At 45.7% G+C, this 17,596-nt stretch overlaps 1 protein-coding gene across 1 annotated transcript in view; it reads left to right on the plus strand.

Moving 5' to 3' along the window:
- Positions 1-7,093: 7,093 nt before the first annotated feature.
- LOC144695762 (gamma-aminobutyric acid type B receptor subunit 1-like) overlaps positions 7,094-17,596 on the plus strand; it is a 255,785-nt gene continuing 245,282 nt past the window's right edge. The window contains exon 1 of the mRNA XM_078566736.1: positions 7,094-7,344. The gene's annotated coding sequence lies outside the window, so the exon portion shown is untranslated. The remainder of the gene's footprint in view (positions 7,345-17,596) is intronic.

Raw genomic sequence — 17,596 nt, forward strand, 5'->3', positions numbered from 1 at the left:
TCAACCCCTGGAGCCTGTGGTGTCATTCAATAAAATCATGGCTGATCTGCAACCCAACTCCAAATACCCGCCTTTGGCCCATATACATCTGAATGAGAGACGGCATCTTTAGAAGAATGGCAGTGAGGGAAAGAAAACGGGGTAAATAAATACACACAGGGACATGCTGACATATACATATGGCCATATGCACCCAGAGCCAGGCACAAGGCAGCACGCAGGCATAAACACGGACATACATATATGGAAATAGACAAGGTCATAAGCAGGGACACAGACATGTACATGCAGAGGAATGTGGTCACAGGGTTGTAGACAGGGGTATACACATGGAGAGATTGATAGGGACATAGGCAGAGGGACATAGACAGGGATGTAGGAAACGATGGAGACACAGAGACATAAAACAATGGGAATCATGGACATGCAGCCGCAGACATGGACACAGAGGGATGGATGCAGATGTGCAACTCTGCCTGGGACCAAACCGGACTAATTCCTGACCATTGTCAGATCCTCCTCTGCTCCTGGAGAGACCCATCCTGGCAGTGTGCCATTTAGGATCAAACTCCTCGGATTCAAGATCCGTCCTCCCTCCCTGGGGGAAGGGAAGGTCTTGGGGTGCAATGGGTAGTATCTCTGCCATCTGAGACAGAAGATCCGAGTTCGAGTCCCACTTCAGGATTTAATGGCCAAGGGAGCTCTGCTCATAATGTGGATGTAAATCCTCCCAACATGCACCAATGGCAGGCGCTACGTCTCCTGGTCAGTCGTGCTTGATGCAGGGTGGTGTGCCTCAAGCTATTGCCTCTGGCAACAGGTGAGCAAACTGTTCCAGGAGAAACTAGCCATGGAAAAAGACATAAGCACGTGCTTCCTCTGCGTTATGTGCCATTAGATTTAGGGAGTGTCTATATCTAAGTCTTTCTTCCTGGGATTTGGGATAAGATAAAGACACCTGGCCTCCACTGACATCCTTTCTTGAACCTCTGAGAGGTGTGTGAGGACAACCTGCAGCACACAACCTTCTATTCCCCACAGGGCTGAGGTGCTGAGGTTGGGTGTCCTTGCCCTGAGTAAGGAGCCCACATGTCAGGCCCAGTGCAGTTCTGCTGCCGACTCCCATTCTAAATGGAGAGGCTGGTGGGATGTGACCCCAACACCAGCCTTCTCGCCTTAATATATCTCCAGCCCAGACATACAGGCAATGAGAGCCTGTTCACTCCCTTTTAATAGGATTCGAGCCAGTTGGTGAAGCCAAAACCAAGACACAGAGCTTATTTTTATCAAGAGAGCTTATTGACATGTTCAGTCTCACAGCTCTCCTCTCACCCCACCCAGTGTCCCAGCTATCCCCTATTTATATATGCTTGGCGTACTTAATTAAACAATGCCCTTCACCTGTGTATCCTGTTGGTTGGACATGCATGATATGTAATATGTCTTTCTGTAAAGAAAAACCTTGTCAATCAAATGCAGTAAAAGCAAGACTAGCCCCCAGGAGGCTCTGCAGATGCTCTCCTCAGCTCGCCTCAGCCTGCATAGCCTACCCAGCAAAGTACACAGCAACTTTACGCCGACGTTACTACAGGTGAAATGCCAGAGCGAGTTAGCTGATGAAAAACAACATTGGGCAACTTAATTCTGGAGCTTCAAGACTTCAATAACCAGCTGAGGAATCAGTCATGAGGAAAAGGAAGAATTGAATCTCGTTTTCCCACCGAGATACCAGGGATTCTCTGTAAACCTGTAATGAGTTGTTGCACTAGATGTATTTAATCAATAAAATATTCCTTTAAGACAAAAAAATATATAATTAGCACACCATGAACACTCCCTGCTACCTTGCATAGAATTACCTGGAGTTTACAGCACAGAAACAGGCCATTTGGCCCACTGGTCTGTGTTAACATTTATGCTCTGTACAAGCCTCCTTCCACTCTTCTCCATCTTACACTTTCAGCATTGCCTCCTATTCCTTTCTCCCTCATGCACTTATCCAGGTTCCCCTTAAATTCACCTCAACCATTCCTTGTGACAGTGAGTTCCACCTTCATGGCACTTTCAGGATACAGGAGTTTCTCCTGCATTCCCTGTTGGGTTTATTAGTGGCTATCCTATATTCAATCATGGGCCTTAATTTCGATCTCCCCCCACAAGTGGAAAAATGAAATCATAGAATCATAGGATGGTTGCAGCACAGAAGGAGGCCATTCAGTCCATCATGTCCATGCTGGCCCTCTGAAGGAGCAATTCACCTAGTGCCATTCCCCTGCATTTTCCCTATAGCCCTGCACATTCTTGTTTTGCAGATAATAATCCAATTCCCTCTTCAGCACCTTGATTGTATATGCCTCCACCACACTCTGGCTTTATTCTACTTAAGGAAGCTATGTTAAACCTGTACAAAATACTGGTTTGGCCTCAACTGGAGTATTGCAAACAGTTCTAGTGGAAACATTGTCTCCCAGTTTATCCTCTCAAACCCTTTTATCATCTTGAAGACCTCTAGCAGGTGACCACTCAGCCTACCTCTGAGACTCCAACATATTTCATAGAATCAGATAGAACTGACAACAGGGAAGCGGACCATTTGGTCTGGCTTAACAGAAATTCCTTTCAGGTAATCTCAGTTACACAAAGCACTAAATGCTTATCCTTCAGTACTAATTGAAAACAATTTACAATCAGTAGGGAGGCAATAGGGAGCCTGATATGGAACACTAGGAGGGGGCATTCTACTGAACCAAATTATGGGGGAAGTTCACCTCCGTACCTAGCCCAGGTTATAGGCAACCTCAAATGGTTTGATGGGATAGTGCAGTATTTCTCCCTGATCCTACCTTTCACTTTCGGCATTTCTCCCTCTTTCCCCGCATGTCTCTATTTCTCTTTCCCTGTTCTCCTCCCCTCTATCTCTTCTCTTTTTGTCTCTATCTCTCCCTCACCTCCATCTTGCTCTTTCTCTGTTTCTATCTTCTCCCCGTCTCTCACACTCTTGGGCTCTATTCCATTACCTTTATCATTCCTCTCACTTTATCTGTAACCCCCCTTTTTCCATCTCTCTCTCTCCCTGTCCCTCTCACACTTTCTCTCTATCTCTCCTTTCTCTCCCCCCCCCTTTCATGCTATCTGTATTTCTTTCTCTTTCACCTTTCCCTCTCTCTGTCCCACTGTCTCTCTTTCGCTATCTCTCTCCACCCCCCCTCTCTCATTGCCTCTATTTCTCTCACTTTCTCTCCCCTCTGAATCTGCCTCTATTTCTCTCTCTCCATCTCTCTTTTTGTCATCAATCAGTCTCCCTGCATCTCTCTTCCTATCTTACCCTCTCTCAGTCTCTTTTTCTCCCTCCATCTCTCTCATTATCTGCCTTCTCTTCATCTCTCTCTGCCTCTTTCTCTTTCTGCCTCTTTCTCTTCCTCTCTTTGCCTTGCTCTCGCTGTCTCTTTCTCCCTCCATCTGCCTCTTTCTCTCCCCATCTCTTTCTCTGCTGTTCTCTCCCTGCATTTTTTCTCTTTGCCTCTTTCTCTCTCTATCTCTCCCTCTCTTTTTATCTCTCCAAGTATTACAATAATGTGAGTGCTGCAAGTTAAAACAGAATAAGTTAGAAATACACAGCAGCTCAGGCAGCATCTGATTAGAGTTATTGCATGGAGGTCAAAACTCAGGAGAGGGTGCAGGTGGTTACATCTATATTGCTTGCAAAGGGACATACACAGTGTACTGAAAGTGGCCTTTGCCCATTTTGCCAGTCCTAGAGGCTGCCTGTTATTTGTCGATTTATGCTCACGGTGGGTCAGACATGGCATCACTGACAAGGGATCTACCTTTATATCTCACATGCCCCTACACACTTATTTTCTCCCCCAGCTCTCTGTGGAGCTGACCCACCATTAGCTATCTCTATTCGTCACCCTTTCTCTCAGTAAGTTAACTCTTAAAACTCAGCACCCAAATGGGGAGGAGATGGTGCAGCAGTATTGTCGCTGGTACTAGTAATCCAAAAACTCAGCGTAATATTCTGGGAACCTGGGTTTGAATCCCACCATGGCAGATGGTGGAATTTGAATTCAATAAAAACCTGCAATTAAAAACCAATGAAACCATTGTCAATTGTTGTAAAAACCCATCTGGTTCACTAATGCCCTTTAGGGAAAGAAATCTGCTGGCCTACCTGTGACTCTTAAGTGCTTTCTGAACAAGGGGCAACTAGGGATGGTAATAAATGCTGGCTGAGCCAGTGATGCCCACACCCCATGAATGAATAATTTAAAAAAAACTCAAGCCTAAATCTTTCCCTCCTTTACTGGATACTTTCTCTTTAAGCTACATTCCTACCCCCTCTCCCAATGCCCCCATTATCCACAGAATTGTTAGAGCACAGAACAAGGCCATTTGGCCCATCATATCTGCACCAGCTCTCTGAATGAGCAATTCATCTGATATTGTTCCCCTGTCTTTTCCCCGGAACCCTGCACATTCTTCCTTTTCAGATAACAGTCCATTGAACCTGTCTCCACCACACTCTCGAGCAGAGCGTTCCAGATCTTAACCACTCGCTGCATGAGAAAAGGTTTTCCTCACATTGGTATTTGCTACTTAAATCTGTGCCCTCTTGTTCATGTTCCTTTCATGAGTGGAAAACAGTGTCTCCTTATTTGCTCTGTCCAAAGCCCTCGTGATTCTGAATACCTCTATCAAATCTCCTCTCAGGCTTCTATTCTCTGAGGAAACAGTCCAAAACTTCTCCAATCAGCCTTCATAACTGAAGTTCCTCATTCCTGGAAACATTCTCATGAATTCTTCCTGCACTCTCTCCAATGCCTTCACATCCTCCAGAAAGCGCGGTGCCCAGAACTGGATGCAATGTTCCAGCCGAGGCCGGCCTTGTGTCTTAAACAAGTTCAACATAATCTCCTTGCTCTTGTACTCTATGCCCCATTAATAAATACTAAGATCCTGTATAATTTATTAACCACACTCTGAACCTGTCCTGCCACCTTCAACGACTTATGCACATATACACCCAGGTCCCTCTAACCCTGCACCTTCTTTAGAAGTGGTGGCATAGTAGTCTGGACTAGTAATCCAGAGACACAGGGTAATGCCCTGGGGATTGGGTTCAAATCCCACCAGTGATGATGACTAATCTAGAATTAAAAATCTAATGATGACCATGAAACCATTGTCAATTGTTGCAAAAATCCATCTGATTCACTAATGCCCTTTAGGGAAGGAAATCTGCTGTCCTTACCTGGTCTAGCCTGACATGTGACTCCAGGCCCACAGCAATGTAGTTGACTTTCAAATGACCTCTGAAATGGCCCAGCAAGACACTCAGTACTCAAGGGCAATTAGGGATGGGCAGTAAATGGTGGCCTAGCCAGCGATGAACCCAAGCCCATGGATGATTAAAAAAATACTCTCTTCCTGTGTTTCCTACCAAGATGAATCACCCCACGTTTCTTTGTGTTGAACTTCATCTGCCCCTTTTCCACCAACTTCCCTATGTCCTTTTGAAGTTCTACACTGCCCTCCTCACAGTTCACAACGCTTCCAAGCTTCGTATCATCAGCAAAAGGTTTGAAATGGTGCCCCTGTGTGGTTCCAGCGTTTTCCTGCTTTGATTTCAGGTTTAAAGCAGCGCTCGAAAGAGCAGGATTGTACCCCAATTGTACAAGCGGAAGGGTGCGCGCGAGAAGCGGAGGTGGGGGGGGACGCTAGGACCCTGCGGTCGCTAATGTAAACAGTCGGAGGATGTACAAATAGCATCATTAGCGGTGGATGGCAGCCGGGTGAGCGCTAGGACCCGGGAGTGTGCCTCTCATCCCCTTCGCTCTCCCCCAGTCCAGGTGGAGGAACAGGCAACACCGGAAGGGGGTCCTGGCTACTAACCTGGTCCAAAAGATCACACCGAGCTGCATTTCTTTGACAAAAAAAAAAGAGGTACCCAGTCTTCTCAATCTGCGAAAAAAAAACATCAGCCAGGGATTGGACAATTCATTCTACCGCTTTACAATCTAGAAGGCAAATTTTGGATACAGTGCACCCTAATGGGAGGATTTACAAACGGGATCATCTCACACTGAAAGCTGTCGCTGAACAACTCCGGATGCGCAATTTGAGGGGTGATTTCCCCCACCCTTACCCCTATTAATAATTAAAAGATTTGGATTCCTTGTAGTGTATTTCTCCAGGTTCGGGGGAGGGGTGCGGAATCATTGCATTAGTTTCAGACTCCGGTACAGAGGAGAAGGTGAGGGAGAGGGATCGGGCGGGAGGAAGGAGAAAAGATCATTTTAAATTGTGAACATTTCGTGGAAAGCAGCCCTTTCGAGGTCTGGTGTGCGGATTGTATAAATCGGGAAGCCTTCCTGAGAATACGGGAGCGCTCACATCCTCGGCGCGAATTGAAATCCGCAGCAACTACACGGAATCAAATCCCTCTCAGTGCACGTACACACACACAGAGAGAGAAATATACTAGAGCGGAGTTGTGAGACCTGAGAGAGAGAGAGAGGGACGTTGGTGATAAGGACCGCCCACTGCTCCAGCGGCTGAAATTGACAGCAGCAGAAAGCCCTTTGCCTCGTGAAATTGACACAAGAGCTCTTGAAACTGACCCGTTCTGGCGTCGCAAAGTTCCCCCCTCCTTGTATTACACTATTTCCCCCACTATCCCCTCCATCATCGGATTCTCCCCTCCCTCTCTCTCTCTTTCTCTCTCTCTCAAAGCATAGCTCAGAGCGAGGAAGGGCTCCTGCATGCTCACTATTAGCTCAACTACAGCGTGTATATGTGCTGAAGTAATTCCTCCAATTCGGCGATGGTTTAATCTGATTGTTCTGGTTTGAATGAGAGCTTCTTTCTTAAGAGAGAGAGAGAGGGGGGCTGGTGGGAGAAACGGGACATCGAATCCTCCCCTCCTGGACTCTCCCACCCAACTCCCTCCACAACCTTTTTTTTGGAGGGGAGGGGTTAAGGGGCGGGTGTCTCCCACCCTAACCAACGACCACTTACCCCTTTCCTCCGTTCAAATCTCACATGAATAGACGCTCCCCTGATCTCCCTCTTTTTTGTGTGTATGTATGTTGTCTGGGCACGAGGAACATCCACGGACTCCGCAACCAGTGAGAAAAAAAAATCGGCAAATTCTGCATCTATTTGATTCCCCCCAACCACCACCACCACCACCCCCCCCTCTCTCCCTCTCCCTCCCCTCCCTAAACCTCAATCCCTCCCTCTGCCGCTATCGCTGGGCTGGTTATATTAAGAAGAACCTTGTGGATTTCCTCTGTCGCTTTATCGAGCGAAGCTTGAAAAAGGACCAGCTATTATTTCCTGGTGAGTACTGACAACACTACCCCGCACCCTCCTCCCCAATATAATCTTTGCATTTATGTCGTTTTGCAACTATACAGAATATATAAATTAGATCTGTGAACACTGGGCGTGCTTTTCTCTTGACGATGTTGACATGTACATTTTAACAATGGGTTTGCTAGTGTGCATGGTTGTTGTTGGAATTGGTACACACCCATCCCATCTCGAGGGAAGGAAGGGACAAATACTGGGAACAGTGAGGGAGGGAGAGAGGAGAGGCAGCTTACCAGGCTGTTGCCTCTGTGAACTAGCTGGCCCAGTGCTGGGGGAGAAGGTGCACAGGGAGACCGGCCGCGTTGTTACAGGGGGAGGGGAGGGGAGGAAGGGGCTGTTCTGTGCCGAGGTACGTTTCAGGTGAGCTGCTGTGCTCCCGTTCGAATATTCACACCTACAGCAGTTAACCCCCTGGGCGCTGGCACTTATTAGGCTTCCAGTTTCTCGCGGCGCTGGGTTGGGGTGGGAGGTGGTTGGAGAAGGGGTGGCGAAGAGAGAGAGGGTGAGGGGGGTGGGTGGGAAATCCACCACATTTGTGAATATTTTAAAGGCGAGCTGGGCGCAGAGCTGCGTATGGTCCCGGCCTAGAGGCTCTATGGTCAAGTCAATGTTTTACATTACCCCCAGACCACCCGCCCCCCCCAACCCCGAGCAAGTGATTCCTCACTCGGTCTAACGTTCGGCCGCCAGTACATTTGTTTTCTACACTACAGTGCACGCTTGTGGCTGGGTTTGAACGCGCGGAATGACAACTGGTCGGGCAAAGCAAAAAAACTAGTTAAATTAAAAAGCGACAGGGTGAAGAAATACAATATATCAAATCATGACAGACTGGAATCTAATCGAGGGGTTCAGGTAGTTTATATACAGAATAATAGATACCTGAGAGTGAGTTACAGACTGGAATCTAATCGAGGGGTTCAGATGGTTTATATACAGAATAATGGATTCCTGAGAGTGAGATGCAGATTGGAATCTAATCGAGGCGCTCAGATGGTTTATATATAGAATAATGGATATCTGGGAGTGAGTTACAGACTGGAATCTAATCGAGGGGTTCAGGTGGTTTATATATAGAATAATGGATATCTGGGAGTGAGTTACAGACTGGAATCTAATCGAGGGGTTCAGGTGGTTTATATATAGAATAATGGATACCTGGGAGTGAGTTGCAGACTGGAATCTAATTGAGGGGTTCAGGTGGTTTATATATAGAATAATGGATACCTGGGAGTGAGTTACAAACTGGAATCTAATCGAGGGGTTCAGGTGGTTTATATACAGAATAATGGATACCTGGGAGTGAGTTACAGGCTGGAATCTAATCAAAGGGTTCAGATGGTTTATATATAGAATAGTGGATACCTGAGAGTGAGTTACAAACTGGAATCTAATGGAGGGGTTCAGATGCTTTATATACAGAATAATGAATACCTGAGAGTGAGTTACAAACTGGAATCCAATCGAGGGGTTCAGGTGGTTTATATGTAGAATAATGGATACCTGGGAGTGAGTTACAGACTGGAATCTAATCGAGGGGTTCAGATGGTTTATATGTAGAATAATGGATACCTGGGAGTGAGTTGCAGACTGGAATCTAATCGAGGCATTCAGATGGTTTATACATAGAATAATGGATACCTGGGAGTGAGTTACAGGCTGGAATCTAATCGAGGGGTTCAGATGGTTTATATATAGAATAATGGATACCTGAGAGTGAGTTACAGACTGGAATCTAATCGAGGGGTTGGACTGTTTAGATTGATTATCAGTGTTGTAGGTAGGGATTACAGCTGTTCAGGAAGCTATCATAGTGCATTTTGCTCTTCTGTTTTGCTTGGTTTTGTGAGGTATCATTGGCTGATCTTCTGATGATATTCAATGATTCTGTAAATGATCTAGACTGCAAGGCTGTTTTTTTTTTAATTCCTCCAGGATGCATGCCTGATGTTGCAATGCTGTATCTGCAGGCACTAAGATACCTTTCAAGAGAAGGTTTCCCTGTCTGCCTGGGAGCCTTGTTGCCTCCTGGCATCACATCTCAAAGTGTGAGGCCTCCGAGTTGTTGTAGTTTAAAGTGTCACACCTGGGGACACCACACTTCACCGCAGGATGTCAGGCCTCTCACATGTCACACCTCAGGGCACCATACCTCAAAGAGGCAGCCCGGGGACCCACACCATGAAGTGAAATACCCGAGGTGTGGCACACAGCGTGGCATCAGTGTGGCATCATACCTCAGGGCATTACATCCCAGTGTGACATCCCAGGCTGTGTACCCGCAGGCATTAAACCTCAAGTTGCCACATCTCTAACCATGGCGCCAGGCTGTCCGATATCAGGCCTTACACCTCAGGGCATTAAACAGCCACGATTGCCTCCATTCAACAGGCCCATTAATTGATCAGTTGAGTAGCTGATTGATTAATGAGTAAAGAATTTCAGATGAGGAGGGAATGACTCGCATAAAACACACCTCAATTTCTTTTCCCCCTCAAAAATGACCATTCACAAACCAACGATACAGCCAGCAAATTGATTTGTCCCAATAACTTTGCTACATGCCCAGGCATGGCTCAGTTGGTAGCACTCTCACCTCTGGCTCCAAGGGTCCTGGGTTTAAGTCCCACTCCAGGACATCAGCACATAAGTCAAGGCTGACATTCAGTGGCAGTACTGAGGGCATGCTGCACTGCTGGAGATACTGCCTTTCAGATAAGATGTTAAACTGGCCCTGTTTGTCCTCTCAGTTGGGCATTAAATGTTCCATGGCATCCTCTTTGAAGAACAGCAGAGATGTTCTCCCCTGCCTCCTGGCCAATAGGTATCCCTCAATCAGCATTACACAATGGAAATAAAACAAAATGCCTGGCCATTATGACATTGCTCTTTGTGGGATCTTGCTGTGCAAAGACTGGCTGGAGTGTTTCCTGTATTATGATATGACTGTACTTCATTGGCTTTAGGACATCCTCAGATCATGATAGGTGCTATATAAATGCAAGTCTTTTTTTTTGTATTGGTTTCATTCATCATTTTCTTTCTTCGCTTGGGTCCATGTGGAAAAACGCCCAATATCATAACAGATCCAATGACCTCACCCATCTCCCCACCTCCCACACAGCCCCACCCAGATTAGTGAAGGTCAAGCCAATAGCACTCGCCTGCTTAGTCTCAACTGGCCCCAGGCTGAAGCCTGACATCTTGGCTGGAGCCTACACCTTGGGATCTTGGCTGAAAATGAAACGATCACAGGAGGTGGACCTCAGCAGTGCCAAGTAGCCACCGTCGCTGCTAAGGGCTCTTCTGACTGCTGCTCAAACACGGCCTCAGTGCAACTCAGTGATAAATTGAGATCCCTTGTCCTTATAGGGCCTCTCGGCCTTCCTGCCACCTGGTGGGAAGCAAGCCAGAAAAGGGCAGACGTCAACCTCTACACTTGCCCTTGGGGCACTCACTTGGTAGGCTCCCAGCTGAATGAGTTGAAGGCCTCATTAGGACTCTCCCACCTTACCTGCATAGTGATGTTTTGCTGGTGCCCACTGCCAACAAACACTCTGCTCTCCTCTTTACATAGGAACATAGAATCTTGCAGCACAGTGAGGGGGGAACATTCGGCCCATCGTGACTGTGTCTTCTCTTTGTCTAATTTGGTCCAACATCCAAGATTTTTTCCCGTAACCCTGCAAATCAGTCCATGTGATACACATGCCCTTTGGAAAGTTCCTATTGAATCTTTTTTTAAAATTCATTCATGGGATGTGGACATCACTATTTATTGCCCATCCCTAATTTGCCCTTGAGATGGCGGTGGTGAGCTGCCTTCTTGAACTGCTGCAGTCCATGTGGTGTAGGTACACCCACTGTGCTGTTAGGGAGGGAGCGCTAGCATTTTGACCTGGTGACAGTGAAGGAATGGCGAGTGGCTTGGAGGGGCACTTTCAGATGGTGGAGTTCCCATGTGTCTGCTGCCCTTGTCCTTCTAGATGATTTTGGAAAATGCCTTGTAGATGGTGGACAGGGTTTGGGGAGTCAGGAGGTGAGTTACTCACCGCAGGATTCCCAACCTCTGACTTGCTCTTGTAGCCACAGTATTTACATGGCTAGACCAGTTCAGTTTCTGGTAATCCCCAGGATGTTGATAGTGGGGGATTCAGCAATGGTGATGTCATTGAATGTCAAGGGGAGATAGCTAGATTCTCTCTTGTTGGAGATTCTCATTGCCTGGCACTTGTGTGGCACGAATGTTTCTAGTCACTTGTCAGTCCAAGCCTGGATATTGTCCAGGTCTTGCTGCATTTGGACATGGACTGCTTCAGTATCTGAGGAGTCGCGAATGGTGCTGAACATTGTGCAGTCATCAGTGAACACCCCTACTTCTGACCTTATGATGCAAGGGAGGTCATTGATGAAGCAGCTGAAAATGGTTGGGCTGAGGACACTACCCTGTGGAACTAGATTCCACCCCCCCTTTCAGGTTGCACATTCCAAATCACAACCCTCTGTGTGAAAACAAATTTCATTCCTTTCCTCTCCAGTTCTCTTGCCAATTATTTTAAATCTATGATCTTGGGTTACTGACTCACTTGCCAGAGGAAAAAAAATTCTCACTACTTGCTCTATCAATCTTTTACAATGTTGAATATTTTTAAAAACTATTTCATGGGAACTGGACATCACTGGCTAGCCCATCCCACTGTGCTGTTAGGAAGGGATTTTGTGACAGTGAAGGATTGGCAATATAGTTTCAAGTCAGGATGGTGTGTGGCTTGGAGAGGAACTTGCAGACAGCGATGTTCCCATGTATCTGCTGCCCTTGTCCTTCTAGGTAGTAGAAGTCACAGGTTTGGAAGGTGCTGTCGAAGGAGCCTTGGCAAGTTGCTGCAGTGCATCTCGTAGTAGGTACATACTGCTGCCACTGTGCATCGGTGGTGGAGGGAGTGAACGTTTAAGGTGGTGGATGGGGTGTCAATCAAGCAGGCTGCTTTGTCCGGTCTATCAGGTTTCCGCTTAACCTGCCCTGCTGTAAGGAAAACAATCCCAGCTTCTTCAATCTCTCCAAGCAACTGAACTCTCTTATCCCGGGTATCATCTTGGTAAACCTCCCCTGCACCCTCTCCAAGCCCTGATTATCCTTTCTAAAGTCCAGTACCCAGAATTGGACACACTATTCCGCTGGCGAGACGTCAGCTGGAGCATAGGAACAGGAGGAGGCCACTCAGCCCCTGGAGACTGCTGCACCCTTCAAGCAGATCATTGCACCCCCCCAAAAAATCCATTAATCTGTCTTTCCCATTTCCAAGCAACTACTGCCCACCCCACTGACCCCTCTCCAAGCTACATGAGATCCTTGGAATTATAATTGACACAGAGACCCGGTGTCATGGGTCTGCATTCCCTTTTCCTCTCCATTGTTTTGGAGAACTAGCTACAATCACTGCTCATTGTTGAGGAAATTCAGAACCACCATTCCTAACAAACACACGCGCGCGCACACACACAAAAATGTCATTGAGAAATTTTTAAAAAGCTGTTTTTAAAAAAAAAACACCCATGAAGGTGGTCGTGAAATTAGAAACGCCAGATGAGAAGTCCCTCACATTTTGGGCCTGCTCTTCCATCTAGGGCCTGTGGCTATATTTGAACATTTCGTCTGGGCCCTGCTCCTGTTTAATTCTGAAATCTTAGCAGGTCTTGAAAATGCCTTTTACTTGAATTTCAGAACCATGGAGAGGGACAGCGCTGAAAGAAAGTGACATCGTTACACGTACAATTGTTTTCGCGGCATTGGTATGTTGCTATGGTAATCTGGCAAAAAAAAATTCCCGAGGCAATGTCAAGACGAGGGCCCTTTGTGCGTTAGTGGCATCGAGACAAAATCCTGATGGTAGACTCGTAGCTTCTTGGCACTTTCTCAGACCCAACCCAAAAGTGAACTACTTATTACGTTACATTGGCCCTGAATTTGCTGCCAAAAGTAACATTGAGTTTAATGGCGCTCACCGTTAATAATATGTAAATTGCCCAGCAACTTGTGCCAAGGAAGCGATACCCTGTGAATTGTGAATCATCCCAAGCTGATGGGCAATTTGTGCCACTCCACCTCACGAAAACAGCAGCTTGCCTTCAACCTCCCCATGGGTTTCGTGAAGTTGCTGCATTTGCACTTTAATCACCCAGTTAACTCACCACAGAGAGTCAGGTCTGCTAAATAACAGTGTAAAGACCTTGTTAATCAGCTTTATGGGGGGAATTTCTTTGGCCCAGTAGCAGTGGGAGTGGGGCTGTAAAATGTGGCGAGCTGTTCCAAAGTCCATTGACTTTGACAGGACTGTAAAATCCCGCCAGCATAAAATTCCACCCATTGTTTCTGCAAGACCAATCCAGCTCACCAGCCCAGAAAGAGAACAATTTCAATTCAGCAGTCTCATTATTGCAGGTAGTAAATTGTTGTGATAGATTTTTAAACCAGAAATGCAAAATTATTTAATTTTTTTCTTACTTTCCTTTCTGACTTTCTCTCTCTCATCTCAATCTTTCTTTCCCCCTCTTTATTTACCTGAATTGACTCTAATTCATTCACATTTCTAGGTCATTCCCCTGTTCTTTTCCTTAATGTCATTTGGTTTAAGAGAGAGACTGTTGGTCCTGTTGTTTCTCAAGTTTCCAGACACCCAATGTCCTTACTGCCACCATTACTAGCTCACACTTCCAGCATGCAAAACTCTTCAAGCTGAAGAGTAAATTTTCACGAGCATCATGACATAGGCACAGAAAGAGTGTGAGTTCATCACTGGTAACATCAAATGTGTGCGCAGAAGGACTGAAACCACTTGTATCCCATTCCCTCCACCTTCCCCCGCCACCCCCCCAAGGTTATAACCCAGACCTGTGTAACACTGCATCAAGGTCCCGAAGTTGGACGCAGTTAAAAAGCAGGAGAGTCCTTTAATGTTCGGGTTGGTGCCTCCATCTTGCACTAAGGACATAGGGAACTCTTTGTGCTGAGGGCAGAGAGACCCTGCCCCCCAACCCCCATTTACATTCAGGTGATAGAGTCCATTGATATGCAGGTGAGAGGGTCACTGAATTAAACTGCCTCACTGTCACAGTCATCAGTAAGGACCCCTATTAAAAATCTTGGACCCTTTCGTCATAAAATATTCTCCTGACTGCCTTCCTTGTCTGCTTGAGGGAGCGGCACAGTGGTAATATAGTAGGGAAGGAGTGTCCCTGGGGGTCCCCCAACCAGAGCTTCTGAAGACTGTGTTGCCTGTCCGGTGCCAGGGCTAAAGGCATCTCCTGAAGGCTAGAGGTGAACCTGGAGTAGGAGGGAGAGGATCCAGTTGTCGTGGCCCATGTAAGAGCCACTGACATAGGTAAAACCAGGAATGATGAGATAGTTTAAGGAGTTAGGACCAAAATTTAAAAAGCAGAACCTCAAAAGTAATAATCTTCGGATTGTTTCCTGAGCCACGTGCCGATTAACATTAGCGTAAACAGATTAGAAAGTTAAATGTGTGTCTGAAGGAGTGAGAGGCAGGGGTTTCATTCCAAGGACCACAGACACCAATACTGAGGAAAGGTGGGGCTGTTCCATAAGGACAGGGTCCAATTAAAATAGGCTGAGACCAGTGTTCTGGCAAATCAAATAAGTAAGGCAGTGGACAGGGTAATAAAAGTGGGTGGGAGGATTTAGGGAAAAGCAGCATCTAGAGCAGAGCAGTGTTTTGGGTAATAACAAGCAAAGTGGGACAGGTAATAGGGTAAGGTGATCTCTCTCTAGGTATCATTCAGGTGGAGGGTGTTAGCAACTATGGACTTAGGTCCATGCTTATGCTATGCAAGGCACTGCAGTGGTTTGCGATTGCCTTCTGCAGTATGGTTGACCAGGAAACTCTGCCACACTTTACCACCTGCCATCAAGCATATTGGAAGGATTTACAGGCTGATAGTCAACCTGTTAGGCCACATTACAGACACACCTTCCAAGGTGATGTCCTCGCGTGGGACTTTGAACCCAGAGCATCTGGTTCAGAGGTATGGATGCTACCAACTGCGCTACAAGACTTCACCAGACTAAGGTGATATCAGGGAAAATTAGAAAAATAATGTCAAAACTAGAGGCATTATACCAGAATGTGTGAAACATTCGCAACAAATTAGATGAATTAATGGCATGGATAGAAATCAATAGGTTTGATCTAATTGCCACTACAGCGATGTGGTTGCAATGTGACCAAGGTTTGTAACTAAATATTCCAGGCTACTTACCTTCTAGAAGAGATAGGCAAAATGGAAGGGAGGAGGTAATAATAAAGGATATTACAACACAGAAAAGAGGCCATTCAGCTCATCAAGTTCCACCAGGGCCATTCGGCTCCTGACCTCATTACAGCTTTGGCCCAAGCACCGACAAATGAGCTGAATATCAGAAGAGGGGTGAGAACGACTGCCCTTGACACCAAGACAACATTTGACCAAGTGTGGCATCAGATAGAGGCCATGGTAAAATTGAAGTCAATTGGTGGGAATTGGGCGGAAAACTCTCCACTGGTTGGAGTCATACCTAGCACAAAGGAAGATGGTTGTGGTTGTTGGAGGTCAATCATCTCAGTTTCAGGACATCACTGCAGGAGTTCCTCAGGGTAGTGTCGTAGGCCCAGCCATCTTCAGCTGCTTCATCAATGATCTTCCCTCCATCATAAGGTCAGAAGTAGGGTTGTTTGCTGATGATTGCACAATGTTCAACACCATTTGTGACTCCTCAGATACTGATGCAGTCCATTTTCTATAACAAGAGAGAATCTAACCATCTCCCCTTGACATTCAATGGCATCACCATCACTGGATCCCCCACTATCAATATCCTGGGGGTTACCATTGACCAGAAACTGGACTGGACCAGCCATACAAATGCAGTGGCTACAGGAGCTGTTCAGAGGCTGGGAATTCTGTGTTGAGTGACTCAGTGGTCCCAGCACTGACCCTTGGAGAACATTGCTATCTACCAACCTCCACTTTGGCAAAGAACCATTTACCATGAATCACTGTTTTCTGTCCTTAAGTCAGTTTTTTATCCAAGCTAATGCTGAACCTCCTATTCCACAATCCTAAGTTTTGTTAACCAGCCTTTTATGCGGAGTTAAGAAACAGCAAAATACTGATGGAAATGTTTATAAATCCCCTAACAGTAATTGTAGTGTAGGGCAGAGTATGAATCAAGAGCTACATATATCAAGGGTATTATAGTGATCAGGGGGACTTTAGTCTTCATATTGACTGGGCAAACCAAATTTGCAGTAATAGTGTGGAGGATGAGTTAATGGAATGTGTATGTGTTGGCTTTCTAGATCAATATGTTGAGAAATTAAATCAGAAACAGTCTATTTTGGATTTAGTATGAGAAATATTTAATTAATAACCAGTAGTAGAGGGGACTTTAGGGAGTAGTGAGCATAATAAGATAGAATTTTATACTGTGTTTGAAAGTCATTTAGTTAAATTCAAAACCATGGTCTTCAATCTAAATAAAACCAAACTATACAGGCAAGAAGAACAAGTTGGCTAAGATAGATTGGGGGTATTACAGTAAACAAGCATTTGAAGAAATAGTACATAATTGCAACAAATATACATTCCTTCAAGGCATAAAAATCCCCCTGAAAATGTAGTTCAACTGTGGCTAACAAGAGGAGTTAAAGACAGTATTAGATCAAAGGAAGGGGCTTATAATGTTGCCAAAAAGAATAGTACGCCTGAGGATTGGGAGAATTTTAGAATTCATAAAAGGCGGAGCAGGAAATTGATAAGGGGAGAGGAAGAGAAAATGGGAGTAGACTAAAAGGAGACATTAAAGATAGATTTTAAAGGTTTCTACAGGTATGCAGATAGGAAGAGGGTGGTGAAAATAAACGATGGGTCCATTAGAGACAGAGACAAGTGAAATGCTAATGGGGAATAAGGAAGTCACAGAGACATTAAACAAATACTTTGGGGATTTTCCAGTCGCGGGTGGGATGGAAAATTTGGAGAGGCAGCCGAATGTCCATTGACTTTATGCGGGATTTAGGAAAGAATAAATGAAAATGAAAATCCCACCTTCATATCTGTTTTCACCGCAGAAGACACCACAAAACATTCTGGAAATAACAGGGAACCAAGGATCTAGCAAGAATGAGGGACTTAAAAAATCAGTATAAGTAAGAAATAGTATTGG

Source organism: Cetorhinus maximus, chromosome 21 (assembly GCF_964194155.1).
Source record: "Cetorhinus maximus chromosome 21, sCetMax3.hap1.1, whole genome shotgun sequence".
Classification (NCBI taxonomy): Eukaryota; Metazoa; Chordata; class Chondrichthyes; order Lamniformes; family Cetorhinidae; genus Cetorhinus; species Cetorhinus maximus.